The sequence below is a fragment of the Eumetopias jubatus genome, unplaced genomic scaffold (assembly GCF_037043125.1).
Source record: "Eumetopias jubatus isolate StellerSeaLion01/CBP00866 unplaced genomic scaffold, mEumJub1_p1.0 scaffold_7, whole genome shotgun sequence".
Classification (NCBI taxonomy): Eukaryota; Metazoa; Chordata; class Mammalia; order Carnivora; family Otariidae; genus Eumetopias; species Eumetopias jubatus.
The window spans coordinates 117,072,446-117,079,096 of record NW_028274813.1 but is presented as its reverse complement, the minus strand read 5'-3'; the positions used below and the strand labels follow the sequence as shown (position 1 = coordinate 117,079,096).

Below are 6,651 nucleotides of genomic sequence, written 5' to 3'. Positions count from 1 at the left end.
TAAGATGATGTCATCTCTGGTCTCTGAATAGACCTAGTTCTACTGTTTTCTTCCACATGTGGATTTCTTGCCTTATCATTCTGGGTAGAACTTTCAGTACGATACTGAGCAATGAGTGAAAGCCAGCATGATGGACTTGTTTTTGATTTCAGAGTAGAGCTGTCAGTCCTCAAAATTGAGCATGATGTTTGATTAGAGTTAGGGTTGGGGTTAGGGGTTAGGGTTAAGGGTTAGGGTTAGGGTAGGTGACCCTGTGACCCATGAAGCCCCACAGTCAGCATGCTGGAGCCAGGAACACTCCCCCTGTGCTGAGCTCCCAGGCAAACCCTGCACGTCCCCTCCCCTGGCTGACCCCCTGCAGGTTCTGTCCCCACCTGCCATGAGTTGAGCACCTTTGGGCACAGCCCTTGTTTCTGTGCCCTACAGACTGGGTAGAATCAGCTGCATGGGTTTCTAGCCTCTAAGCCTCAGGCTCCCCTTTGTAAGATGGGGTCCTGATGGCTGCCATCTCTGGGAGCTGAAGGTAGGGAGGCCCCACCAGCAGACATGCTCAGGCCAGGCCAGGAGGGTGGCTGTTACTTAAAGCAGCCCAGGGCCTGCCCCCTTGAAGAAAGTGCACACATTCACGGCCCAAGTTTTGGGGTCCTGCCGCCAGCCTCTGGCAGTGACCCTCCTCCAGCCCTGTCCCCTGTCCCTGTGGATACATGGTCTTCCTGGAGTTGTTCCTGCAGACAGTTGAGAAGCACTTCATGGTGGGACACAGGGTCACCTACTACGTCTTCACCAATCAGTTGCCCGCCGAGCCCCATGTGCCCCTCTGGGAAGGCCAGAGGGTGGTGGTCCTCGAGGTCCCCGGCACCCCGCGCTGGGAAGACACGTCCATGCAGAGCACGTGATGATCCGCTGCTTCTGTAAGCAGCTCTTCCCGTCATTGCGCACTGAAATAAAATTCGCAGACACCAATCTGAGCGGCCATGCAGGGCTGCCTCTGCAAGTAGGGCAGCAGCAGCTGCGTTCTGCACATCGGTTTTATGTCATTTTTTATCAGAAAAGCAAGGGCAGATGCCTCAAAGCGTGGGAAAGGAGGACAGAGGGATGGCAAGTATGCTGAAGCTGTGAAGCAGGCCTGCACCCTCCTCTACGTGCAGGCACGCAGGGAGGCCGTCATGGGATCGGGGAAGAGTGGGATGTTTGTGCTAGCAAACGCCAGGTACAGGAAGGGGGGCACGGAGGGTTACATTCTTTCCTGGCTCCTAACCTTTGCCCTGCCCCTGGGGATCATGGGATCCTGCTCCTACTGGGCCATTGTGTTCAGTAGCCTGAGAACAGGAACGCTGCTGACGTTTCAGCTGCTTCCACAATCACTCCTTAGGGCTTACAATCTATTTTCTAAGATTAACTCCACAATTCCTCCGTGAGGTGGACTACCTGGTGTGCACAGAGGTGGACATGAAGTTCCGCGACCACGTGAGTATGGAGATCCTGTCTCCCCTCTTCAGCACCCTGCACCCTGGTTTCTACCAGGCAGCCCACAAGGACTTCAGCTACGAGCATTGGCCACAGTCCCAGGTATACATTCCCCAGGGGCAAGGGCGACTTTTACTACAAGGGGGCCTTTTCTGGGGGGTCGGTGGTAGAGGTTCACCAACTGACCTTGGCCTGTCACCAGACAATGGGGGTCAAACTGGCCAATGGGATCGAGGCTGTGTGGCACGACGAGAGCCACCTGAATAGGTACCTGCTGGACCATAAGCCCATTAAGGTGCTGTCCCCAGAGGATCTGTAGTACCGACAGCTGCTGGCCTGCCCCCAGAGGACCTGTGGGACCCACAGCTGCTGGGCTGCCCCCCATTATGAAGAAGTTGAGATTCATGGCTGTGCCCAAGAATCACCAGGACGGCAGCAGTGGTTAGTACTTGAGGAGTCGTTTTGGTGCCCACCGGGTCTTTCACTTGAGTTAACAGATGAGCCCGAAGGAAGGATGTCATCAGTTAGGAAGTATAGACGAAGCTCAGAGTGGAGGTGGACAAAGGCCTCTTTCAGAGAGCAGGGAAGCTCTGAGCTTCTTCTATACACCTTGCCCTGCTCATCGCTTCCAGCTGCCTGGCCCTGAGTTCTGTCCTTTCAATGAATTGGTCATCTAGTAAGTAACATATTTCTCTGAGTTCCATGAGCCACTGGAGCAGATTATTCAAACCTGAAGAGGTTGTGGGGACCTCCAATCTGTAGCTCAGAAACAGGGATGACTTCTCTGCCCAGCCACTGGCTGACCACTAAGTTAACAGCACAGGGATTCAGTAGCCATACACACAGCAAAGAATACAGACTTGACAAAGTTAGTTCAGAAAAGTCACTAAACCAACAGTAGCAACTACAAGGAGCAGCAATCATGAAGCCTGGCGTGGGGAAGGTCTGATGTTCAGGATGCTTCCATTATAATATTCATAATCACACCCTGGACTTGTCACTGGGCCAAGTCCCCTGGCTGGGGGCCAAGTAGCTCCTACATGTTCCACGTGCCTCTCTCTGGCTCCTCCAGCCATGCACTGTCCTGTGCTGCTTCCCAGTAGAGTTCAGTTTCACCAAAGCGAGGAAGATGGGATGGCGTTTTCTGACTCCCCACCCCCCTCCCCACAGTATTGCAAGAGAGAAAAAAGTTTTCCTCAACCCTCTTAAGGTCCCTGGCTGAGTCTGGAAATTGACAAAGACAGATGAACACGAGAAAAGCAAGCAAAATGTATTGATTGTTTTGGTGGGAGCCTCACAAGACCATGATGACCAGCAGAGGTGACTGGAGCAGACAGCTCTTCTACCTTTTAGACAAAGAAGCAGTAAGTGTGTGAAGAATTGACAGACACAGGGGTTTGGACTAGGGCTCGTAAACGGTAAAGAAGTTAACTAGGAAGGTAAGGGTTCGTTTAACCAGGTGTGTTCGTATAGACCCCGTGGTCCGAAATTCCTTGACTCTGGTGATAAGCACATCATCCCTGTGGTCCGGGGAGAGAAAGTTCCACATGGGAGCATTCTGACCTGCTTAAGGGAAGAAGGGCTGATGGCTGGGTGTCAGAGAGACCTTCTTGCTTCTGCTCTATGCAAAAGTTCTTTTAGCTTCTATCTTTAATTTGCCAAGGTGCCATATTTGGGTTAGTGTGTCCTGACCCTCACTGGCCTGGTGCTGTGCTCTGTCTCCTAGTATCCAGGATATTGGGTGTGCTGCTGTGGAGACCTCCCAGCCCTGGGGTAGCCCCTTGTCCAGGGAGGCACCTGCCTCAAGGGGAGGGTTGCTATGGGTGGCTGCCCCTCCTCAGGGAGATTGGGTTGGAGAGTGCAGATCTTACTTCGAGAAACTGACTTCATTTCCTGAAAAGGTCTACCTGATAGTGGGATCATACAGGAGTTCTATTTTTAGTATTTTGGGGAAAATCCATCCTTTTTCCAGCATGGCTGTGCCAACCAAAGTCACTTCCGGATGATTTTTACCTATAAACCAGAGATTTTTCAAGAACTTCTCCAGCAGAGAACATGAGAACATTTTCATGACCTTAGACAGGCAGAGATTCCCCAGGATGCAAAGTATACTGACTGTAGGAACAAACCGGTGACTTAGAAACTATGAAATGAAGAACTTGTTCTCCTTCTTCCATTTCTGGCTAGTGTGCTGGTCTGTGGCTCGATCCCACCTCAGGCAGCTGGAAGGTTGACCTCCCAGGTCAGCTACCACTGAGGTGGCTACTGTTTCTAGAGATTCTTCGGGGTGTGGCCAGGTTTCCCCTCCTGTGCACTGATCAAGTCGGCGACCTCTAACATTGGAGCCATGGGTCTTCCAGGCATGGTCCCCCCCAATCCCCCAGTAACGCCATCCCACTCAGGATTTAGGGGGACGGGAGCTGCCCCTAGGCAAAATTGGAGATTCTCACCGTCCCTACCTGGACTTCAGATGCTCCTCAGTTACTCCTGTGCCTCTGGTGTCTTCTTGGAACCCTGACCTGTCTGTTTTCGGACAGCTGGTCCAGTGGTACCCTCACTTTCTGGGAGGGGGATTTGGTGGAATCTGCAGTGTGTCCTGCAGCCCCACCAGGATTGCGTTTTGAAGGCACATCGTCCGGGCCATCTGAGGAGCCAAGACTGTGGGTCTGTGTCCTGGAGGGATTCTGAGCAGTGCTGGTGGGATGGGAGGGCTGCAAGGCCCAGAGGCAGGTTTCCAGAAAGCTGTCTGGTGTCCCTGGCATCCTACCATTTTCAAATCAAAGCCCTGAGATCTTTAAAATGCCAGCAACGGTACAGCATGGGCCACAAAAACAAATGTCCCTGTGCACCCAACACCACCTAAACTATTGGCCATTTCTTGTCACTTGAGCTGAGTATAAAGCACTGGGAGTTGGGGCTTGAGGGGGGGGGTCCTGGGCCAGACTTTGTATTTGGGGGACAGAGGCCATCAGACAAGCTTGTGCTGAGCCTCAGGAGAGGATCTGTGTGGAGACCCCAGCTTCAGTCGCTGCTGTCCACTGATGGCCCCTCAGCCTGCCCAAGTGCCCCTGCTGCTGGGGGAACACCTGCCCCCTCCTCTCTGCGTGAGGGCTCTCTTCTGCACCAGGTGCCTCCTCTCCTGCCAGTACCTGCCAGCCTGCAGCCTGGGAGGGTGTATACCCTGACAACCTCCAGCCCTGGGGACAGAGCCAGTGCGATGTGGTCTCCCAGCAGGTCTGGGCACCAGGCCCGTACATTGCTCACTCTCCTCCTGTGGGCTCACTGTGCCACATCCTCCCTCAGGCTCCCTGGGCCCAAGTCCTCCTCTGCTCAGGGACCACTCCCTGCCCAGGTTCCATATGCTGAGACTGGGAGCAGGTCATCTGGACTTTCTGGACTCTCGCTTCTGTGCCCGTGACATGGGCACAGTGCAGCCTCACAGACTGCTCAGAGGAGACCCAGCGCAGGAAGATGCAGGCTGATGCAAGGGAGATGCCAAGTGACCCTAGAGGGAGCGCACGGGACTTGCACAGGACCACCAAGGTGCTGTCCCCGGAGGACCTGTGGGACCCACGGCTGCTAGGCCGGCCGCCCCATCATTCCCCGGGTCATGAAGAAGCTGAGATCCATGGCTGTGCCCAAGAATCACCAGGACACCCAGAACTCATGAGGCGCTGTCCCCAGAGGAGCTGTGGGACCCACGGTATTGGGCTGTCCCCTGAAGGACCTGTGGGACCTGCGGCTCCTGGGCTGGCCCCTGTCATGAAGAAGCTGAGATTCGGGCCATGCCCAAGAATCACCAGGACACACAGAACTCATGAGGGGTTGCCCCCAGAGGCCATGCAGGACCCACGGCTGCTGGGCTGTCCCCTGGAGGACCTGTGGGACCCGAGGCTGCTGGGCTGGACCCCATCATTCCCTGGGTCATGAAGAAGCTGAGATTTGTGGCTGTGCCCAAGAATCACCAGGAAATCTCGAAGTCATGAGGGGCTGCCCCCGTCTCCATCAGGGGTTGCTGTCTTGAGCGGGGCCGTCAGAGCAGATTCCTACTTCTGTCCCCTTGAGGGAAACTGTGGAGCCCAGCACTGCTTGCACGGGCACGCCAGCGCCCCAACCAGCCCTGTGCACAGGAGGCCTGCCTGGGGGCACAAGGTCCTCTCTTTGTGGTCACTTCATTTTGATCATTTCGGGGTCCTTTGCAGCTGTGAACAGCTCCAGTTTTATGTCAGATGTTTTTCTGTGTCAATGCTGAGCAACCATCTTTAAAAAGAACAATTGAGGGAAAAGGTTTTCTCTCTGGTTCTAAACAGATATCGACTGTTGGGGCTGGGAGCAGCTCTGTTGCAGCCATGGAGCCAGAACGGGTGCTGGCTGGGTCTTCCCTCCCAGTCCTTACTCCTCACCGCGGCCATGGGGCTTCAGGGTCAGGGGTGCGCCGAGCCACCTCCCAGACCCCCAGTGCCCTCACCACCAGAGGCCTTGGCTGTGGCCACTAGCTCGGCCTCCAGGAGCGTGGAGCCCTCTGGGCTATATAAGGTTCCTGCCTTGGTTTTAAATGGCTATTTCTGTGCTGGTGTTTGTGAAATGTGGGCACTCACTCTGTCTGGATGCGCGTCCCCTTGGGATTCCTCAGTGCCCACCAGTGGGTTTGCACTTGTGCACTTTCTCTGGACCAGCTGCCTGCACTGTGTTTAGCAAGCACTTACTGAGCTCAGTCACCCAACAAGGGGCAGAGCGTGAGAGCGAGAACTAAGATACAGGCTCCCTGCTCCTGGGCCCTCCAGGGATTTGCGATGGCCCCGACGTCCTGACTCACTTCTTTTGTATTGTGGTATAATGGACATACAGCTGATACCATGAAGCGTGTTTCAATGGCAATAAGTATATTCCCTGTTCTGCACCGGCTACCTCTGTCCATTGCCACAATGTTTTCATCATCCCAAACTGAACCTCTACCCACAAGACCCTAACCCCCCATTTCCGTTCCCCAGCCCCGGCACCCAGCAGCTCCTTCCACCTCTGTGAATGGGAGTGCTCTCCATCCCTCACAAGTGGGGTCCTCCGGTGTCGGTCCTTTAGGGACTGGCTTATTTCAGGTGGCATAATGGCCCCAAGTCTGTCCCTGTGAGCCTGAACCTGACCCACTTTCCCCACAAAAGTGTGGCTCAGCCCTCTCCTGTCTAA

The 6,651-nt window shown here is 54.6% G+C and overlaps 1 pseudogene; it reads left to right on the top strand.

Moving 5' to 3' along the window:
* Positions 1–704: 704 nt before the first annotated feature.
* Positions 705–5,453, top strand: LOC114203532 (histo-blood group ABO system transferase 2-like; annotated as a pseudogene).
* The last annotated feature ends 1,198 nt before the right edge of the window (positions 5,454–6,651 follow it).